Source organism: Acartia tonsa, chromosome 15 (assembly GCF_053477335.1).
Source record: "Acartia tonsa isolate MP-2025a chromosome 15, ASM5347733v1, whole genome shotgun sequence".
In the NCBI taxonomy this organism is placed as follows: Eukaryota; Metazoa; Arthropoda; class Copepoda; order Calanoida; family Acartiidae; genus Acartia; species Acartia tonsa.
Genome location: NC_137274.1, coordinates 27991364 through 28013539, shown reverse-complemented (window position 1 = coordinate 28013539; position 22176 = coordinate 27991364). Strand labels below are relative to the sequence as shown.

The 22176-nt window shown below is 26.7% G+C and overlaps 1 long non-coding RNA gene across 1 annotated transcript; it reads right to left on the bottom strand.

Annotated features, from left to right (window-relative positions):
• Window positions 1-7338: 7338 nt before the first annotated feature.
• On the bottom strand, window positions 7339-20885 carry LOC145307058 (uncharacterized). The gene is made up of 5 exons (XR_013875267.1): window positions 20773-20885; window positions 12475-12598; window positions 12068-12169; window positions 11662-11780; window positions 7339-7447 (listed from the first exon to the last, which is right to left on the bottom strand). It is a non-coding gene; the product is annotated as an uncharacterized LOC145307058 (long non-coding RNA).
• Window positions 20886-22176: the final 1291 nt, after the last annotated feature.

Genomic DNA, 22176 nt, shown 5'->3' with positions numbered 1-22176 from the left:
GAATGGTAACTTTTAATTAAAGTAAATCTAAGTTATAATTTCAAAAGATATCTAATTGGTTGCAAATAAAATTTGTGAATAAAAATCTAATTCCTTTTTTTTAACGATAATATTGTCTGATAAAGGCAAAAAGATAATAAAAATAAAGTTTTGTCTACTAAAAATAGAGGCAAAAAGATAAAATCTAATTACGGTAAATATACAAAAAAGATAATTTGGTCTGATAAGGACTAAAAGATAGTAAAAACAAATTTTGTCTACTAAAAATAGGGGGCAACAAAAATTAAATTTATGCTCCATTACGTTCTAAGGTTGATAATCAACATTTTTGAACTAGTTATTATTAAATTTGATGTAAAAAAGAAAACCTTTAATCAATCAATAAATCAAGATAATAATTTTTATGTTTATGAAGCAAATTTCTCATTTAAAATTGGGGAAAATTTGAAAATTATATATTATGCAGTTAAAAGATTAATTCAAGATAGATATAATTTAATAAGACAAGGTAATACAGGTATAGGAGATAGAGGTACAGCGGAGAATCTGGATAATAATTCATCATACAATAGACAAGAAGTAGATCAAGAAATAGCAGGTCCTTTCACATTTAGTCATTTTGGAATAAATAGAACTTTAGACAGGTTTCCTGAGTTTAGAAGATATTTAGGTGGAACGATAATAATTGGAAACAGTCAAATTGATAATATCTATCATTCTGATTCAGAATAAAGTTTTAAAAATATACGTCATCAAAATATAAAAGTATTGAAAAATTTCATGAAAATTGTTGTATAAAAGTGTAAATATTTAAAACACAAGTGTTTACACCGGACATACACTGTAATTATAGTAATTATATCATTTCATTAAAAAGTTGGGAAGTTGAAAATTTTTTAATTACCTAACATTTTTAAATTGTTAAGAAAATAATATTATAGTTTTGTACTTTAGACACAAAAGAAAAGTCTAAATTATAAAACTAAATATAAAGATAATTAAAAAAGGTAAAATAAAAGTTTTATATATTGAACACAAAAGAAAAGTTCAATTTATAAAGCTAATAATTATTGTTAAAGTAATTAAATGATAAAATTTTGCTTAAATATTCTTGGTTTATGGAAATTAAGAATTCTATGTTCTGAAATTAGAGGGCAAACTTGGACTGAAAAAATTCGAAGCTGTCAAATTACTCTTGGTTCTATAACTATTATAAGAATTAAGTTCAAACAAACATTGTAAAATTTTTAGGTAAAGGTAATTTTAAAAGATAATTCTACTTGTTAATCTAAAAATTGGTAAAAATAATTTTGAAAAATAACTCTACCTGATTTATCTGGAAAGTTATCAAAACATTGTTCCTGTTCAAATTTCATTGAAATCTAAAATAAAGATAGTCTCCACCAAGAAAATTGTTCCTGAAATATAATTTGGTGAGCTAAAAATAAAGAAGGTATTAATCAAAATAAAAACTTTCAACGGTAATCAAGTTTTATACTACACTGTAAAAAACATTTTCCTTAAAACATAAAGGTAAAGAAAACAAAAGATGTCGGACACAGAACAACAAAATGATCCTTATTTTGCTGGTGCCAGACGAAGGAAGTTTAGTAATTGGTTTGTTAAAAATAAGGAAAAATATCTAGAAAGGCTACAAAAGTATAAAGATAACTTGGAAAATTCAAATGGAGAAAATTACAAAAGTGTACGTGAAAACCATGTAGATTTTAATACAGAAACAATGGATTTATTGCGCAACAGAGAAGCAGAAAGTTATGTGACAAATTTTACAGAGCTTACTGATGATATTTCACTCGGAAATCTCAGGGATGAAAGGGATAGAGAAATGAACTTTGAAAGAAGAAATTTTAATCAACATAAAGATAATTCTAATCAATTTAATTTTGATAGAGAAAATTTTAACACAAATGATCATGATAATAATCAACATCAAAATCAGTGGGGTGAATTTAGAGGTTTTAATTATAGACAAGAACAAAGATATCCAAAAAATGAAAGATATTTTGAAAGAAATGAAAGAAATTCTAGACAATCTAGAAAAGATAGTTTTCAAGAAAATAGAGATTCTTATTTAAATAAAAAATATATGGATGATTTACAAAAGAAAATTGATAACCTAAATATGGAAATAAAATATTTAAAACGAAAACCGGCTAGAGGAGAAAAATTTGAGGCTAAAACAGTATATAGATCTGCGGAAAACAGGGATTCTAGCCCTGCGGGACTCTCGTTGACCCATGCAGCCGAAGCTGTAGAACTATTAGAGGAATATTTAGTATCAAATCAAGCAGAAAAACAAAAAATGAAACAAAATGTTATTAAACAATTATCAAAAATTGGTAAAATACAAACATTGGAAAATAAATATAACTCATCAAAGTATTATAATTGTGATGATTTCACACCAAAATTTATAGATACAAGTCTAAGATATTACAATGTTGAGAAAGTTAGCGATAAGTTAAAAATTATAAAAAATCAACTCCTCTCACTGAAAAATGTAGGACTGATCGATTACATCGACCAGTTTGGTGAATTCGACTTTGATAGCTTTTCACAATTCGAATTCAATGCAGTTTTCCACAATTCTCTCCCAAGGGATACCAAAGATAGAATTGAATGCAAAAATATAAACCCAGCAAAATTGACTACCAAAGATTATCTTAACATTGTCAGTGACATTGTTAACAATGGACGTATAGCAAACCATAACATTGATTATATGCTTGAAACATTTAAAACATCCAAAAGAAACATAGAGGATATTTATGATGAGTATAGAAGGAAAATAAATAATTTACCTCCTAATGTCATGTCTGCTAGTGAGAAAGAAAGAAGAATACATTCTCAAATGATGAAATATCTACCTACTCAATTATTATCTATTTTGAGAATAGAAGAAGCTAAATTAGGTAGAAATCTTAATAGTGAAACACTCCATGATTTCATATTGCTTAATAGGGACCAAATAAACAAATATCTCAGATTTGTTAACAAAACTACAATGACAAAGAAAGTTCCAATAAAAAGGATAGATGAAAATGAGTTAGAGGATGATAATACTACGGAAATAAATTATGAAATGGAGGAGGAGTATCTTACTGCAAGTAGTGATGAAGAAGATGAAGATTCCAACGTTTTAAAAGTAAAAAATGAGACTAGGCCATTTAAAAAATGTAAAATATGTAAGAAAAACTATCATACTCAAGACGAGTGTATATTTAATCCCGATGAAAATAAAAGACAAAAAAATCAGCAAAAACTAAAAATTAGAAATTGTCTTAAATGTAAGGGCCAGCACAAGGATAGTAACTGCGAAATATTTAAGAAACTACTGGTTTCTAAACCGTGTGAAAGGTGTGAAGCGGCAGAAAAATATGAATACCACCATACCCCAGAAGAATGCCTAAAGGTTAATTTTTTAGAGAAAATAAAAAACAACCAATAAAAGATAAATTCAATGAAAAATGGTATAAAAAAGTTGAAAAATTAATTAATGATAAAAATGACTCAAAAAATAAATTAGAGCTAAAAAATGGTTGTTTTTCAGAAAAACTTATAGTTGGAAAAGTAAATGACGATAATTATAAAAAATTAGGCCAAAATTATGCTAATTATGAATTATATATTAATATGATAAAAAATGAAATGATGCACAAGTGTTTAAGTAAATTAATAGGGTATTTGAACCTTTTTAATTTAAAGTACAGGTGTTATCAATGTAAAAATTATGAAAACAAATTCAAATCTTTAGAATATTTAAATTTAATAAAAATTAAAAATGATAAACAAGGACAAAACCATCCATTAGTGTTGAATAAAATAAATGATTATCCAATGGAAAAAATAAAATGGATAAAAATAGAACCTGTTTGCGAGGAAAGTATAATCAAGAAAGATAATAATAAAATATCCTGTATCAATTTAATAAATAGAAAAAGAAAAATAGATTCAAATGTATATTTTAATCATAAATGTTCAAAATCAAACAATGAAAAATTTAATATGAATATTTGTAGCAAAGAAATTATTCAAACAAATAACAAGTACAATATTGTTAGAAATTACATAACAATGCATGGAAATAAAATAACAAGCAGCAATGTGTCAAAAAGTATAGAAGCGAAAATTGTTAAAAAAGAATATAAGGTAATTAAACCATCCAAACATTGGTATATAAACCATAATGTTTTCTATATAAAGCTAAATAAAACTAATAAAATTAAAGATACTTTCATTATTCAGATAAGGAAATATTTGGAAAGAGATATGAATTCAATAAAAAGAAAATTAAAGAATTATAGTAACATTACTTTCTCTGTAAAAGATGTAGAAATAATGAAAAAAATAGATGAATTAAAACCAGATACGTGTAATTTGAAGGAGAAGGAAATTTTTCCAGCTAATAGTTGGATTACTTGGGAGTTAAACCTTCAATGTCCGAGTATACCTGAATTACAAAATAAAGTATTTAAGGATAATAAATTAAAACAATGGGGAAAAACTATTATAAATAAAACCAAGAGGTATAAATGGGTTCAAGATATCAAAATTAAGTCAGAAAATACGGTAAATTATTTAAAAGAAATAGAAATTATGAAAAAACTTAAAAAATTTGTTGAAAATAGTGAAAGCCCAAGTATAATTATGTGGATAATTATGATAGCAGTATTTATGATAAGTTCCATGGAGAAAAGGATAGATATTGTACTAAATCTAGGAACCTTTTGGATCTCATATATCTGTACCAAAAAGAGTATAAATTGGATACTATTAATATGGAATTGGTTGAAAAATAAAAGAAATAATTATAAAACCATGAAAAAGAAGATAAAGTACAAAAAGATAAGATATCATAAGAATAAAAAAGATAAACGGAAATATTCAATGAATAAAGTGAAATTTAAAACAAAATTAGTAAAAATAGATAAAGCAAAAGAATTCTGTTTCCCAATATTTTATGAAGATACCAAGATAATCTTTGAGCTAGATACAGGTAGCGAATATAATATTGTTTCCAAGGATTTTATTCAGAATTATATCCCTGACTATGAAAAATATTACACTGGTCCAAATAACATTTCACTGACTGGAATAGAAAATAATAATCCAATAAATGTAATAGGAGTATATAAAATACCATTTAATTTACCAGGTTATGGAAATATTAATTTAACAATTCGAATATCAGATAATATTGATGACTTTTTTATACTGGGGAGACAATTTTTCAAAAAAGTTGGAGGTCTACTACAATACGATAAAGAAAATAAAACTGTAAAATTAGAATTTTCAATGAAAGGAACACCCAGCTTATTTTTTGGACAAAAATTACAGTTTAAACCTAGAGAAGAAAAATATCTTGTGGGAAAAATTATAAATGGTGAACCAATAAAAGATTATGTAATTAAGAATAATGTAAACTTGCCTGTGTATATAGAAAAAGATAAAATAGTGGAAGATAAAATGATATGTAGAGTAAAAAATAGATTAAATATACCTGTGCAGTGTGGCTTATCAGGGGCCTTTTTAATGCAGAATCTGGATCATCCTGCGAAGGACCATATCGGCGACGGTTCTCCTGATTTTGATTCTCCATTACAACAAACTTCATGGTCTAAAATAAAGAAAATTGTAAAATCAATGAAAGAAAAGATAATTAAAGATAAAAAAGATATAGATAAAGATGAAATGAGCCACTCTAATAGTAAAAATGAATTTATAGAGGCTTTTAAAGAAAAAGTTGACCACTCTAGTGGTGTGGATATAACAAAATTATTAGAAATAAAAAATTTAACGGTGGAAGAAATAGCAGCTTTAATGAAAACTGGAAATGCTGATGGTAATTATCAAATAGCAGAATATTTGTATAATGAATCAATTTATTCAAGACATACATTTGATTGTGGGAGATTATCAGATAATATACCTAAATTAGATGTAGAAACAAAAAGTGAGATGGTAAAAAATACTAAACCATACAATTTGACACCTGAAGACCAAAATCATGTAACCAATTTTTTTAACTTATTATTAAAAAATAATTTAGTTGAAGTAGCGCCACCACATCAAAGTTTTGGAGCACCTATATTTACTGTAAAAACTAGAAATGATGGTACTGGTTTACCAAGGATAATAGCAGACATGAGGAATGCAAATTTAAGTATTAAACAATCTAAAGCTGCTACGCTCCCAGACTATAAACAATTATTGAATAAAATGATAACAAAATCCAAATATGTGTCATCTTTTGATTTAAAAAAATGCTACTATAGTATCCCCCTTTCGGAGAGGGCAAAAGAGACGGGGCTATTCAATGTTATACTCCCCCAAGGAGTATATAGATTTAATACAGCTATAACTGGGTTAAATTGTGTTCCTGCTTTTATTGTACAAACCTTTTTAAAATATTTACATTTAGATGAAAATGGAAGATTTAGCTACATAAAAGATATAATTGTCTTTATAGACGATATTATAATTTTCTCAGATGGTAATTTAGAGGATCATGTCTGTAAGGTAAAAAATGTTCTCAAAAGATTAAAGAAAATTGGGGTAAAGGTATCCCCAGAAAAGGCTAATACTTGTATAGATATTGACAACGGTGAAATAGAGCTACTTGGATATAAAATTAAAAACAGAAAATTTTGTATACCTGATAAAAAAATAAAAACTATTACAGAAATGACATATCCTGACTCATTAAAGAAACTACAAGTGTTTTTGGGAAAATTAAACTATTATAGAAATATATTTAGTTTAAAAATACATGAAGCGTTAAATAAATTATACAAAAAACTTTCACCATTTACCTTTGATGATGAATTAAAGAAAAACTTTGATATAATTAAAGAAAAGCTTAACACAGAAATTCAATCAATAGACACTATAGAATCTAATAGTGTAAATATCTTGTTTAGTGATAGCAGCTTCTATTCTACAGGAGGGGTGTTATTAAATTTAAATATGAATGAAGCCTGTAAAGATTTGGTACACAAAATAAAAAGCTTTGAGTTCACACCAGAAAATAAAAAGAAATTTTTAAAAGAAGGGGAAGATCTCCAAATACTAACATGTAAAGATAATTTTGTTGAAACTTTATTTGAAACAGCAAAAATTTTAAACTACAAAACACAAATTACAAATGATATACAAGCTTTTATGAATTTAGCTTTTATTTACTGTCAATTGACAGATTTTGAAGGGTTTTTTCCAATACGGGAAAATGAAACTGAAAAAATGGCATTAAAACGGCTTGAAGATAATTTATTTTGTAAGTCATACACAGAGATAGATAAAAAATACATGGAAGAAAAATTAGATGAATTTACATACCTCTTGGCAAGTTTTGCGAATCTCTTGGATGTCAGAATCCATATGTTTAACAACACCCATAACCTCGGTCTTAATGTGGGATCCCAGCTTTCTGAAATATTGATAATGTATAATTGTGAAGAAAACTTATACTATGGTATAAAAGTAATCAAATCAGAACGGTTCAAAATAACTACAATAAATTTTTCTCCAGATCTTATGAAAAAAATTGAATTAAAAACGTACTTCTTAAAAATAATAAAAGAAAACACCTACGAGCAAAACAAAAAGTTTATAAAAATTTTGGGGTATTTTTCCAAAGCAGTACCAAAAGGTACTGAAAAGCTAGGAATTGCTTTTCTAGAAATGTGGGCATTATATTTGTGTTTAATGCATTTTGAACCATATATTATTAACAGACCCACTTATATTCTGATAGACAGTAATGTAATTACCGCAGTCTTAAATAATAGTAAACTTATAAAGAAAACTACAAAATTAGATAACTTAAGTTCTAGAATTACATCTTGGTACAGCAATGATAATATCTACTTTATTCATTGTACAGATAAAGAAAATCTTGCTGACATCTTTTCAAGATTAACTGGAGAAAATGAAAATACTGGATTTAATGAAACATTTAAACCAGTGTATAAAGATGAAATGTTAGAAATAGTATCATTGGAACAAAATTCTAGGATAAAAGAAAAATCTTATGATAAACCTTTAAAGCGAATGATAAGGAAAAAAGACATTTATCCAGCAAAAGAAGTAATAAAAAACATTCAAGAAGCTTTAAAATTGCCGGATCCAGGAAGACATATTATTAATAAATTAAATAACATTATGAACACGAAAGACTTTGTAAATTTACAGTTACAAGAGAAAAATTGTCCTAATCAAAATCCTATGGATCTGAAATTCATAGATAAGAAAATTTTGTTACCTACAAAACTAATTTTACCATTTATATGCCTATTTCATTATTCCTTAGGTCATATTGGTAAAAAGAAATTAAAAAATTATATATTTGCTAATTATTATATAAATAATAAAAAATATGCCAATATGATATGTGAAAATTTGACAAATTCTTGTATGGGTTGTTTAACAAACAAACAATTAGTACATAAATATAAAGAGGGGTCCACATCTTTTATTAACAGCAAAAGGCCTAATGAAACTATTTATATTGATTTATTGGAGTTTCCAATAATAGAAAGCCATTTAAAAAAGAAATCAAAATTACCCAGCGCAATTCTAGTAATTAAATGCGTGTACAGTAATTATATTTCATTATATGTATTAAATGAAAAGAAAGATTATGCTATAAGAAATTGTCTCACAAACCATTTCTGTACTTATGATTTACCTATGTATTTAGTAAGTGATAATGCCCAGCTATTTAAATCTAAACTAATAAAGACATATTTATCAAATTTAAATATAAAAATGGTAGAGAGCTCTGCTTTAAAATCTAAAGTTAGGGGCTTTGTGGAGATAGCGGTGAAAAAAATTAACTATCTTTTACGGGTAGTTAGAGAAAATAAAAAATACTTGGACGTCCATCATATTATCTCTATAATAGCATATATGCTGAATCATACACCTTATGGAAACAGTAAGTTAACCCCATACAACATTATGTTTTTATCAGTAAAAAATTTGGATGGTAATATAAGACAGCCAGGCGAATATTTGTTTGATTATAAACTTAAAGTAAATTCTGATCTAGAAGAAAAATTAAAAAGTTACCATAAAGAATTTTTAAATATGGTAAAAGAATGTAGAAATAGAATTATTAAAGAAAAACAGAAGATAATATTAAAGAAAAACAAGAATAGATTTGACCACAAATTTAAAATAAATGACTATGTCATTATTAAGTTAAATGACAGTGGTTATGGTGCAAAATATAGACCAATTTTTGGAACTATTCTGTATAAAGTTATAAAAACAAAGAAATATGTTTTACTTTTAGAATCAACAGTAAGTAATCAAATTATAACTAGGCATATAGCGGATGTAAAGTTAATTAATTTTGAAAAAATTGCAGAATTAAACCTCCCAAATTATATAGCTGAGATGTTTGGAGGCATTAATTTAAGCAATTTAAGCAATATTTTTGACATACCTAATATGGAATCAAAAAGATCAAGAATAAAAGCGAAAATTAAAGAAACAGAAGAAAAATTTGACAATATAGAAAGTGAATCAGATGAAGAAATCTTTATACAAAAAGATGAAAATGATAATCTGTCGGATATTCAAGAAGAACCCTATTTAGAAGCTTTGGATGAAACACTATAACAAGCCATTTAAATTTCAAGTGAAAAATAAAATCGATTTCCATATTAAAATAGCTGAATATGTGGAAAAATAATGAAAGTTTCTAAAAAAAAAAGATAATTTTTATGATAATTAAATAAATAAAATAATAAATTAAAAGGTAAAAAATTAAATGTATGGTAATTAAAAAGTATTAAAACAGGAAAAAAGAACACTTGTGGGAAAAAATTAGGAAATTGAACGTACGTATAATTGCGTGTTAATGCTTTAAAATGATAATCATCAGACCATAAAAAAAAAGGACACCTGTAAAGTGGACCTAATAGTAATTAGGGGTAATTAAATAAAAAATGTACACTAGTTGATAAAATGATTAATAAAAACACTTGAAAAGGTAGATGATTCATAAAAATTTGAAAAGTTTTGAGGTCATATTAAAATTAAAATGATAAAATAAACAATTAAAAGATATATGATTCATAAAAATTTAAAAACACTTGAAAAAGTATATGATTCATGAAAATTTAAGAAAGCTTTGAGGTCATATAATTAATTAAACAAAATTATATTTTAAATGTGTAAAGTTACCAATTATAGTTTTGAAATAGGAGATATTTGCTGATTATTTTGAATAGTCTAATCTAAAAATAGTCTAAAATTTGAACCTAAAATGTATGGCTAAAAAAGATATACAAACAATTATGCGGTAATTAAAAAGACAATCATTTCTTCTAAAAAATTAAAAATTGTACATAAAGAACCATAGAGTAGGTTTTGTGTGTAAAATGATATTAAAAATGAGGTTTCATAAAAGTGAAATAAAATCGAAAATTTTTCATGAAAACAATAAAATTGGTTAGAAGGAAAAAATGTTTAAAAAATGAAGTGTCCTATATATTATAAATAAAATAGGGTCAGGAAAATTAAAGTGGGGTCTCTAATTAAAGAAAAGGACACTCTTTTAGTAAAATACAAGTGCAAAATAATTTACTTTGAATTAAAACAAATGTTGGGAAAAGATATAAAGATAAAAATAAAAGGTCAAAACGTTACACACATAACACCACGAAAACTAAAAAACAACACCCCCCCCAACTAACGGAAAAATTTAAAGATAGAAAATTATAAATACCAGATAAATAAAACCAAAAACACCCCCCCCAACTAAATTATTCATTTTAAAGGGGTGACATATTAAAATAATTATTTAAGAAAACATTAAATAAAAGAATGTCCTTTTATAGACTAACTTTTAAAAAGGACACTTATAAAGGAAAATTTATAAGTAAAATAATGTGGTTTATGAGACATGATAAAAAATAACTTAGGTTATAAAAATGAAAGACTTGTGAATTATTTTTCATAGAAATAATGTGGTTTATGGAATATAATAAAAAATAACTTAGACTTGTAAATTATTCTTCATAGAAGATAATGTGGTTTATACGATATGATAAAAGATAACTTAGGTGATAAATAATTTGTTAAAATAAAGTTAAAAATAAGCTAGAAAGTCAAAAGAAAAAAGAGACTGTCCTTTTACAAATTATGCTTTAAAAAGGGACACTCGGTCAGTTGATATATCAATTTAAAATGAATATTGTTAAAAAATCATTAAATAGATTATTAACAAAAAATAGCAAAAGAAATGTAAAAATCTGTTTAAAATTGAAGTAATAAATGACAGAAAAAACTTTAGAAAAACAAAGATAAGATGGTTCTTTTAAATGAAACATCTTTTTAAACAAATATAAGACTGTTCTTTTATAAAACATCTTTTAAAACTGGACAAAAAATTGTCAACCCAAAGTAAAGTAGCTAGGTATGACATTAGTTCATTAAAAATACTCTAAAAGCAAACATATCTCAAAATTAAAACAGTTAATCTCAGTTACAGTTTTACAAGAATTCTTGGTTTAATTTATTTTGAAATGTGAAATAAATTAAAATTATAATTTAATGTGAAATTTCAGAGAAGAAAATGGATCCAGGGAGAGATAGAGACAGGAAAAGATATGATAGGTAAAAAATTATTACTTGAATTCCTCTTCATTAGATGGGTTTTTTTCTGTAGCACGCTTTCTGTCGCAGTAATCTTTCAAAGTTTTATGTATCCACCTAAAGAAAGTCACCAGATAGACTAGTGGAACGATAACCTAAACAAAAAAAGTCTATGGGCTCAAAGATATCCCTCAAAAGAACAAATTAAAATGGTAAACGTTCAAGAAATGTCTTTATTTACCATAGCAAATTTTTCTTTGAATTAATTGATTTACGGTAACATTAATTCGAAGCTAGTTAAAGTTATGAAGTATATGATAAAAGTAACTTTAATTAGATTACCCTTATTAAGTCAAGGGTAATAACATTTTTAAAATGAAAAGTAATAATGGTAAACTCATTTTAAAAGGGGTAATTTTATATGGGGTTCATGTAAGGTTACCTGCAAAACCATAACACAGGAATAACAGATAAGTAGGTAGCGAAGAATAGCTACGTTGATACCCAATAACTGCGTACACAAAGTTGAGACAAGTGTTCCATCCTAGAAAGAAAATTTTTCTTCAGAATTTAATTTCACACATTGTATTAAAAATTCTTACGCTTATGGTATTAAAAAAAATTCTCAATTTTCAGTGATATTTTAAATTAAATACTCAAAAATGAAATGTTAATACTCAAATCTCCTGTGATTATAAAATACTCATTGAACTTTTTCTCAAGATATTTTGTCAAGCTAATTAATGCCATACCTTAATTTATGAAAGTTAACTTTAATGAAAGATATTTATTATTGATAATTAAAACTATATAAGAAAATAAGATAAGTTAGTATGAATGATAACTCACGTCAGTATTCAATAAGTTTATAAGACCCAACTGAATCTTGTGTTGAGATAGTAATGGGTTCTTCTCCCAAAACCTAGCGAGAGCGTCGTCGATAATGTGGGGCTGCTGTAAGGTGTAGTTGACCCTAAACAAAGATATAACACTTATGAAAATTCTTTTTAATTCTTTAAGATAAAATTTTGATTAAACTAAGATAATGAATTAAATTAGTAAGAGTAAAAGTTTATAATTTACATAATGCTATATTAAGGGGAAAAATTTTCCAATGATAATCAACAAAATTTTCTAAATGCTTAAAATTTTCTTAGATTTTAAATTTTCCAATGATAATCCACAAAATTTTCTAGATACTTGGGTTAAGTTTTCCAATGATAATCTGTAAAAAATTTTCTAGATACTTATATTTGAATTTTCCAATGATAATCAACCAAATTTTCTAAATGCTTAGATTAAATCTTCCAATGATAATCTACGAAATTTTTTTAAATGCTTAGATTAAATCTTCCAATGATAATCTACGAAATTTCTTTAAACGCTTAGATTTAAATTTTTCCAATGATAATCAACAAAATTTTCTAAATGCCTAGCTTAAAATTTTATTATGATAACTTACATCATATTATACACAAATTCTTGTATATTCTCTTGAACTAAATTAACATCAACAGTGGACACAGTTAGTTCTTCTAACATTTCATTTTTATAAACTTGTAGCTGCGGGCCGCAGGCCATTTCACAGATATTGTTACGACTAATGTTAAACATTTTCACAAGTAAAGTAAACTTTCAACTAAAATACCTGAATAAAGTAAGATGATACTACTTGATTCTACTTGATACATTTTTCTGTTGACATGCAAAAATTCTGAAATTAAAAATATACGTAGTTTATATGTTATAATTAAAAAGATAAAAAGCGAAAATAATGTGACAAGATACTTTTTAGACAAAACTTTAATTTTAAAATATTATGAGGATAAAATTAAATTGAAAGTTTAAGAATATATTATAATAAAGATAAAATTGGGAAAGTAAAAGTATAAAATGATGAAAATGTTGTTATGGATTTTGAAAGTATTAAAAAATTATTGCTAAAAATTAAGTGGAAAATTTGTTGGAAAAATTAGACGTGTAAAATGCTATTTTCAGGGGAAGATATAATAATGGAAGGTACAGGGGAGGATACATCAGGATTTAAATTTGTGGAAAGTTGGGAAAGATCCATTTGTACTTCTTTTAAAACCTTAAAATGCTTCTTGTTCATCAAAAGTCTCTTGAATAGCAAACCTAAAAATAATTAAAATTATTATATTTTTTTTTTAGGAATGGAAGTCAGTCCAGGGATGAGGATAGAGGCGTTAAACGCTACAACCAAGGAATGAGGGATAAGCCATATGAAAAGAAAAGATCAAAAAACGATAATAGAGAATCATCAAATGACTCCATCGAAGAAGTTGCTGTAAAGCTAAAGAAAACTGGTTATACCCAGGGTGAAATAAAAAATATTCTGGGCGCTGCCAAGATATTCCTGTCATCAAAAAATGTGGAAATAAAAACAATGCTAGGACAACAAACACAAACCTTTGACAAAAAAGTATCTGAAAAGGAATGGAAAAGTATGGATAAGAAAGTAATGGAAATGATAGTTAAGGAACTCAATGAAAATGACTCAAGAAAGACAAAGTTTGTTATCATTGATATTGACATTTTCTCATGCTTTAGCAGCGATAGTTATGATAAAAATCTAGAGATGTACATTGGGAAGATGAGTGAAATGATAATGTCAAATGTGAAATTTGAAGAACCACCAACCATCTTAATCATGAGTTTTCCTGGCAACTCCATGGAAGATATCCACCTGCGCGATAAAAATTTGTTCCAACTAATAGAAGGAGTAAAGGAATACTTAAGACATGTAGGGAAGCAGATAAATATTGAGTATATGAGCCATATCAGAAGTTCAATTGTAATGTCTGTGCTACGTAGAAACAATCTGAATGAAAACACCAACACATATCCCCAATATGTAAACAATCTAAAAGCCAGAAATACCAACAAGGCAGAAATACCTATCTTCTTTGTTTACAACCTTGAAAATACACAAAAGTATTACTTCCAAGCCAGGTGTGTTGTGGAGTATATGGAAACTGGTCATTTCATCACTGCTCTGGCAATTCTGTTAAACAATTGTGATGATATATTTGTTAGACAAAGGAAAGTTGAATACAATGAAAGAATATTTGGTACAACAAATAATACTGAGGAAGATAAGAAAGGATTCAAACCTGCAAATGAAAGAAGTGATCTAAGATTGAAATATCATGAAAACAAAGTTGCTCTTCTAAAAGATAAAAAAACACAAGCGGAACTTGAACTGGAAGAGTTAAAGAAAACAACAAAGAGTAAGAATCTAACTGAACTGACCAACAAACTCAAGAGGATTGAAAATAGAAGCCACGAGCTGCCAGAGAATGTAAAGCAGCTGCAAAAATACATTTCAACCTTGGAAATAAAAATAAAAAACCTCCAAAATGAAATATTGAAAGAAGATGATCAAGACAACAAGATACTGCTGGAAATTAGATGTAAAAAAGCACAGAAGGAAATGAAAGAGGAAGAACATAAACTTAACCTTCAAAAAGAAGAAAGTGAAAAAGAATATGAAGACGACAAAGCAAAAAGAATCAAAATTATAAAGGAAAAAATAGAAAAAGAAAAAGCTGAAATTGCAAAAGATGACAAAAAGGTTGAAAGTGACTTTGAAAAGGAGAAGATAAGACAGCTACAAAACATCAATAACAAGTGCCAATCTAACACTGGACTGCTGGAAGATATTGTCAAATTTTGTCAAGAGATAGAAAAAAATCAAACTAAAATGACAACAGAAATGACCACAAATGATTCCCTTGAGAAAGAAGTCCAAGAATTAGCTTGGAAAAATGGTAATTTGACAGATGAACTTAATGCTACGCTTGAAGAATTGGAAAAAGTAAAGAAAGAAAAAATGGAAAATGAAAAAAGATGGGAGGAGTTACGCGAAGACTACAGGCGAAGCCAAGAGCATTTGATAGAAATGCGCTCTGACATAACAACAAAAGAACAAGAAGTCAGTCAACTAACCAAGAAATTAGAAGCAAATAAAATCCTTGATATGGAAACATTTACCATTGGAGGTGATGATATAGATGAAGATGAAGAAATGGAGGAAGGAAAAAATGATATGGATGAAGAAATGGAGGAAGGAAAAAATTGAATGACGTCACAGGCAAAACACACAAGTGTAAATAAGTGTATATATTATAATAAAAGTAACACAAAATTGCCAGTTAGTTTTAAACTAGTAAATATAAAGCATTGGAAAATTTTCTAAAGTAAAACATTTGCTAGTTATATTTGAGAATCAAACTTTTGATAAAGTATTTGTAAAGTTTATGATAACATTAAAATTCAATTTTTAAAGAAAAAAGATTTATAAAGATAATATTGAAGGTACTTAACTAAATTAAGTCTTCAAAAAGATAATACTTGTTTCCTATTTAAAGATATATGCAAATTATTACTTAAGAATCAAATTGTAAGGTTTCGTGATAATTTTAATGTTCAATCTTTAAAAAAAGTATATAAAGATAATATTGGCAAAGTGTTTGTAAAGTTTTATGATAATAAGGATAATATTGAAGATACTTAATTGGATTAAATCTTCAAAAAGATAATACTTGTTTTCTATTTAAAGCTATTTAAAATTTCAAATTAAATGAAGTTTTAAAATGATAACCCTGTAAAATATTCAAAAGATAACCCTGTAAAATATTTGAAAATTACTTGTGAAATTATAATATTTGGTAAAAGTATTTACAGTTTAAACAAAGATAATTTAAAGTTAAACTAACGTTTTCTTTAAAAAGATAGTTAAATAAAATATTTTTAGCGATAATTTAAAGTTAAAATTTTGTTAACTATGATATGATAACACTGGATAAAAGGATATGTAAGTTCAAATGTTTTAAAAATAAGATTTTTCTTATTATTAGAAAAAACGAAGTAAAGATAGTAAAATTTAAAGTCTTAAAAACGAAAATATTCTTGATATTAAATGATAAAATTGTTGTATTTGTAAAGTGTAATAGATCAAGTAAAGTATAATACTCTAACATAAAGATAATACTACGATAATTTTTTGATTTCAGATCAAAATGAAAGTAATAAGATGGTTAATGATAATTTTGGTCACAATTGTAAACACTAGAAAAGGAGAAGAGGAAACCATCATATATGGCACATCCCACTTTGAGGTAAGCGAAAAGTTAAAAGATAATTTTAGAAAACCAGAAAAGATAAAAATAGAAATATTGGGCATAAAGGAACTTAAAAATTTAGAATTGCAATTGGAAAAAAATCCCTTTTTGTCTATATTAAGAGGGTAACCAAATGTATTTGACAAATGGAATGAAATCAAACAAAAACTTGGGGGTTTTAATACAAATGATAATGTAGAGAATGATAATACATGTTATATAACAAATTTGATAGACGCAATGACATATATATTAAGCACTGTTCCAAGGACAAAAAGATCAGTAGATAATATTGATGGACTTAGTGACGAAGAAATCGAAAATTTGTTTATAGAAATACAAAATAAAATTAAAACAGATCATAGAGAAATATATGACGAAAGCCAAATTTTGATTCAACAGGTTATTGATGCACAGACTACAACACAAGCAAAAATAAAATTTCATAATTTTAGAAGATATTTAATGTGTCAAGTAAATGATAAAAAGAAAGAGTTATTGCTAATTATTGGCTATAATTTAATGAAAGATACACAGCTAAAAACTCCAATGGAACTAAAAAATATGTATAAATCTTCTTTAAATGAATTACGTATTAAGATTACTAATTTGCTTAATATTTTAGGAAAACAGTTAAGTTACCCTGAAGAAAATGAAAACGAAAATTGCAACGATGGAGGGGAGCAACCTGAAAATGGAGAAAATGATAATACAAACGATAATAACCAAGAGGATGAGAATAATGATAATCAAAATGGTGAAAGTGATCATGATACTGACTCTAATGATAATAATGATAATAGCCAAAGAAATACTAACTCTAATGATCAAAATGGTGATAACCTTGATAATAATTCAGACGACAATAATTCAGAGGATCAAAATGGTGATAACCTTGATAATAATTCAGATGACAATAATTCAGAGGATCAAAATGGTAATAACCTTGACAATAATTCAGAGAATCAAAATGGTGATAACCCTGAAAATAACTCTGAAAATAATTCTGAAAACCCTGAAAATAATTCTGAAAATAATTCTGATAATCAGAATGGTGGAAACAATAACAATAATGACAACGATAACAATCAGAATGGTGGAAACAACAACGATAATGACAACGATAACAGTGATAATAGTACCACTAATAATAATTCTAATCAAAGTGTAAATGAAAATGACAATGATAGCTATAGTGAAAACACAAATAAAGAAAGCATTTTGCACTTTTATAATAACATTCGCAAGATGATCGTGTCAATTAATTTAGAAGCTAATGGAAAAGCTGGAAATACATTAAATGAACTAATCAACAAAATAGATCAACAACTGTCAGTTATGAAGAATGATATATCAAACAACTTCGGAGAAAAATTTAATGAAAGTCTTGAAGAAATTTATAAACTACTACAAAGCAGCTTCAACATATTAATCAACACCCTAAGTGATGAAGAAAAAAGAAAACTTGAAGAGCTGGATACAATTACAGGTGAAGACAGTAACATTAAAATTAACATCAGCCTTAAAATATTATCAATGGTTGAAACGATAAAAAGTATGGTGCAGTTATTAAATTTAACCTTTAAATCTTATCAATTAAATAGTCTAGATGATAGCTTTCTTACTAATAGGGATGATAATATTAGCGAAAGGAGTGTTGATAATGATGTATGCCACTCAACTCCTAATAAATGCACTAGCGATGGTATCCAAATATCAGTTATGAAAGATAAACTTAAAAAGATCTTAATGTTAGATGACATTAGTGAAATTAAAATAGATAATAAAAAGGGCAGTTCTGAAATCTATGAAGAAGTTATTGAATTAATTTCTTTCAAGGACTACCTCAATAAAATCTCTAATTTTGAGAAAAGTAAATATAATTTTTCATCTCAGAAAAAACAATTTAATGTAGAAGGCTTAAAGGAAATATTAGAAGATGAAAGAAAAAATCACAGTATTATGGAAACATTAATTCAAATTATAAAATATCTTTTAGAGCTAGAAGAAAAATTAAAAAATTCAGAAATAGCAGTTTTAGATAAAAAATTATTTGCAGAATGTAAAATTATGGGTAGTTTTAAAAGCTTAGTTGTATCAAACAATACAATTTTTGGTTTTAAAAAGAAAATATCGCCTGCTTATAAAGTTATACCAGTGCCATTTTGCTTCGATAAAAAATGTCTTATTCTAGATGCAAAAAATTATGTTATAGACAATAAGGGAATATGTGAAGGCCAGATAATTGAAGATAAAAACTATTGTCTAAATGAAATTATAGATATTCCGTGTAAGCAAGAAAAGAAAAATACAGAAAAATGCCAATTTAAAAAAGCTAAAAAAGGTCAAACTATTATTTTGTTGAATAGGGAATATAAATGTGAAAGTATATGCACTTTTAGGAAAGACGGGGTAATTACAGAACAATCTTTTATAACAAATAAAGATTTCAATAATAACTTCTCAGAAGATAAAACAATTTTTGAAAGATTTGCTTCAGAAAATATATATATACAAATCTCATTATACATGGCAAATTTGATTCTAGGGTATATTGTTCTTAGTATATTTAAAAGAATTATGAGAAAATGTATAAAATTGTGTCACAAAAAAAGGAAAAGAAAAGATAATATAGAAATGATAGTTGTAAATGAAGAAAATAGGCCTATGGTTAGACCAACTAGAAACCAAAGGCGTATTCAGTTTAATCCCACAGCACCCTAACTCATATATAAATTAATTTTAGATAATACCTGTGAGACACAATAAGAAAAGGTTCAGCAGGATGCTGAAAATTAAAGATGTCCACAGTACAGCGCCAGAGAAATTAATGGAGGGAAGATCCATCTCATCCAGGTACTGTATTTTATCCTAAATAAAAAATGAAAAAGATAAGATAATTTTATGATAATCCTGGGGAGAAATATTAGAATGATAATTTTAGCACGATAATTTAAATAGAAAGACAAAATGGTTAAAGGAAAATTATGCGAGAAAATGCCTAAAGAAAATTTTAAAATATTCAATTTAAAAGTGTAAACTAAATGATAGTTGAAAAATTCATTAAAATAAAATTCTGTTTACTTTTAAGGTCTCCAAAGATATGTCAACAGACCCTGACAAGAATGAAATGGCGCTGACCGGTTCATTAACCAGAAATTTAAACGCCTGCGCCACAGTAAACACAGACATGAGTTTAGTAAATTGAAGGTAAACAGTATGACTACAACTCATTTTTGGAAAATATCTATAAAAATTATTAAAAAGATATTACTTTTCTTGGAAGATTTATGATAACCATGCAAAGTTATTGAAAGTTTAAAAGATAATTTTATGCAAAGTTATTGAGAGTTTAAAAGATAATTTTATGCAAAGTTATTGAGAGTTTAAAAGATAATTTTATGCAAAGTTATTGGAAGTTTAAAAAGATAATTTTATGCAAAGTTATTTTAAAAGATAATTTTATAAAAATTGAAAGTAAAAATGATAAATTCTAGTAGACGTGTATGATCACTGGCCACTGTAAAACTAATTATTATAACATTATAGGAAATTGGGTTGAAACCAGTAACAACAAAAAACCTGAAATTAAAGAAGCCAAAACGAACAAGGATAAAGAGATATTTAAATTGATTTCTTATTTAATTTTTCATTGCAAATTAAATGTAAAAGTAGTGGTTTATTTTCCTTGTTATAAAAAATAGAAAATTTTATTATTAAAGAAATTTTTACAATTTATGTTAAGGTCTCCTTAGAAAGTTTTCAGTAAAATTTTTTATGAAAAGTAACAAACAAATTAAGATTTTTTTTATTGTTGAAAAGTAAAATTACAGAAGAAAATTTTTCCATTTTAATCATTTGAATATTATGAATAAGCAAATTAAAATATTTTTATCTTTTGATTAACAATTAGAACTTAAAAAATTTTATATATATATCGCTTTTGGAATTATTATTGATACAAAAAAAGAAAAAAAAAATATTAAAGGGAAATCACTTATACCTGCCTGATGAGTCAACAAGTTGTTCCGGATACGAGTTCAACAAACAAGAGCAGAGAATTCACCCATCTGCTGAGACAATATGCACATCCTTCTCTCCCTGAAAAATGGAGAAATGTATTCATTGGATATTTGGAATATCAGGAGCTGATGATCCGCAACTACACATCCAGCCAGGAGTGCCTACAACTAGAATTACTGAAATAACAGCTGCCATCAGATGAATCCCTTATTAATCATTTTAATATTTCCAAAATGTGTTTAAATTTCTACAATTTTGAGTTCTAAATACAAGCAAAAATTCCTTTTTTCTTTAAATAAAGCAAAACTACAGTATGATTTTGAAATTTTTTTAGTAAACAATTAAAAAGGTAATTTTTTTTTATTTTTTTTACATTCAAATATTCAAACTTATTCAAAATTTTTTTATCAAACAGTCCAATTAAAATTTTGTTTTACCTAATTAAAAGAAATTTTTAGCTTTTTGAGGGCAGACTGTAACACCTTTTAAGTAAAAGTAATAAAATTTAAGTATTAAAATTGTAAATAATTGATGTGAACTAAATAAATTTTAATCTCTATGACGTACATAATAGATATTACCACACTTGTAAAAATGTGATGTATTATTGTAATGTTTTGTATTTGTAGAGTTAGATTATAACCATTAAATAGATTACACTGAAATATAATATAGAAGAAAATTATTTTTGTTACCTTCATTAGCGGCGATTATTACAGGGTCAGGAAGAGGTGTGGCCAAGCGTCCTGCTGTTGGGTTAGATAATTTGGGTTCTAAAAATAAAAATTTGAGAGTAGAGGTGACATGTATTTTAAAGGTGGAAGCAGTAGTTCAACAGGTTGAAAATGCTTTGACAAGTCATGGGGCCAGTGTGAAGGGGGCTAATTTAGACATGTCACAGAAAGAGGCAGAAGTTCAGAGACATTTGACAAATATATTCAGCGAGATCAGGCGCAAAATAAGTAAAGATCTACCTGCTGTACCTTGGCAGCTGCAACAGGCTGGGAGTACCAGTGGGGCGGTGGCTGCCAGTGAGGTGATGGTGGTTCAGGGAGACGTTCCAGATATTGGTGCTGAGTTGGAGGTTCAGGCTTCAGTGCCTGCTGAAGAGGGTTCTGTAGCTGCTGCTGTAGATAATGCGGTAATGGCTGCTGATGTAGATTCAGATTAGTGAAGCCTTGACGGCGTCAGGAGGGGGAAAATGTAGTATAATTCAGTTTTAAGTTTTGGCTTAAAAGTAGAAACATCATTTACTCTTTATTGCTCTGTAAAAGTTAAGAGAAAATTTAAGAGAACATTTAAGAGAACATTTAAGAGAACATTTATTTAGTTAGTCAGTTGCAATTGAGAGTCCTTACACAGAATACTATCTGGTTTGGGGTCG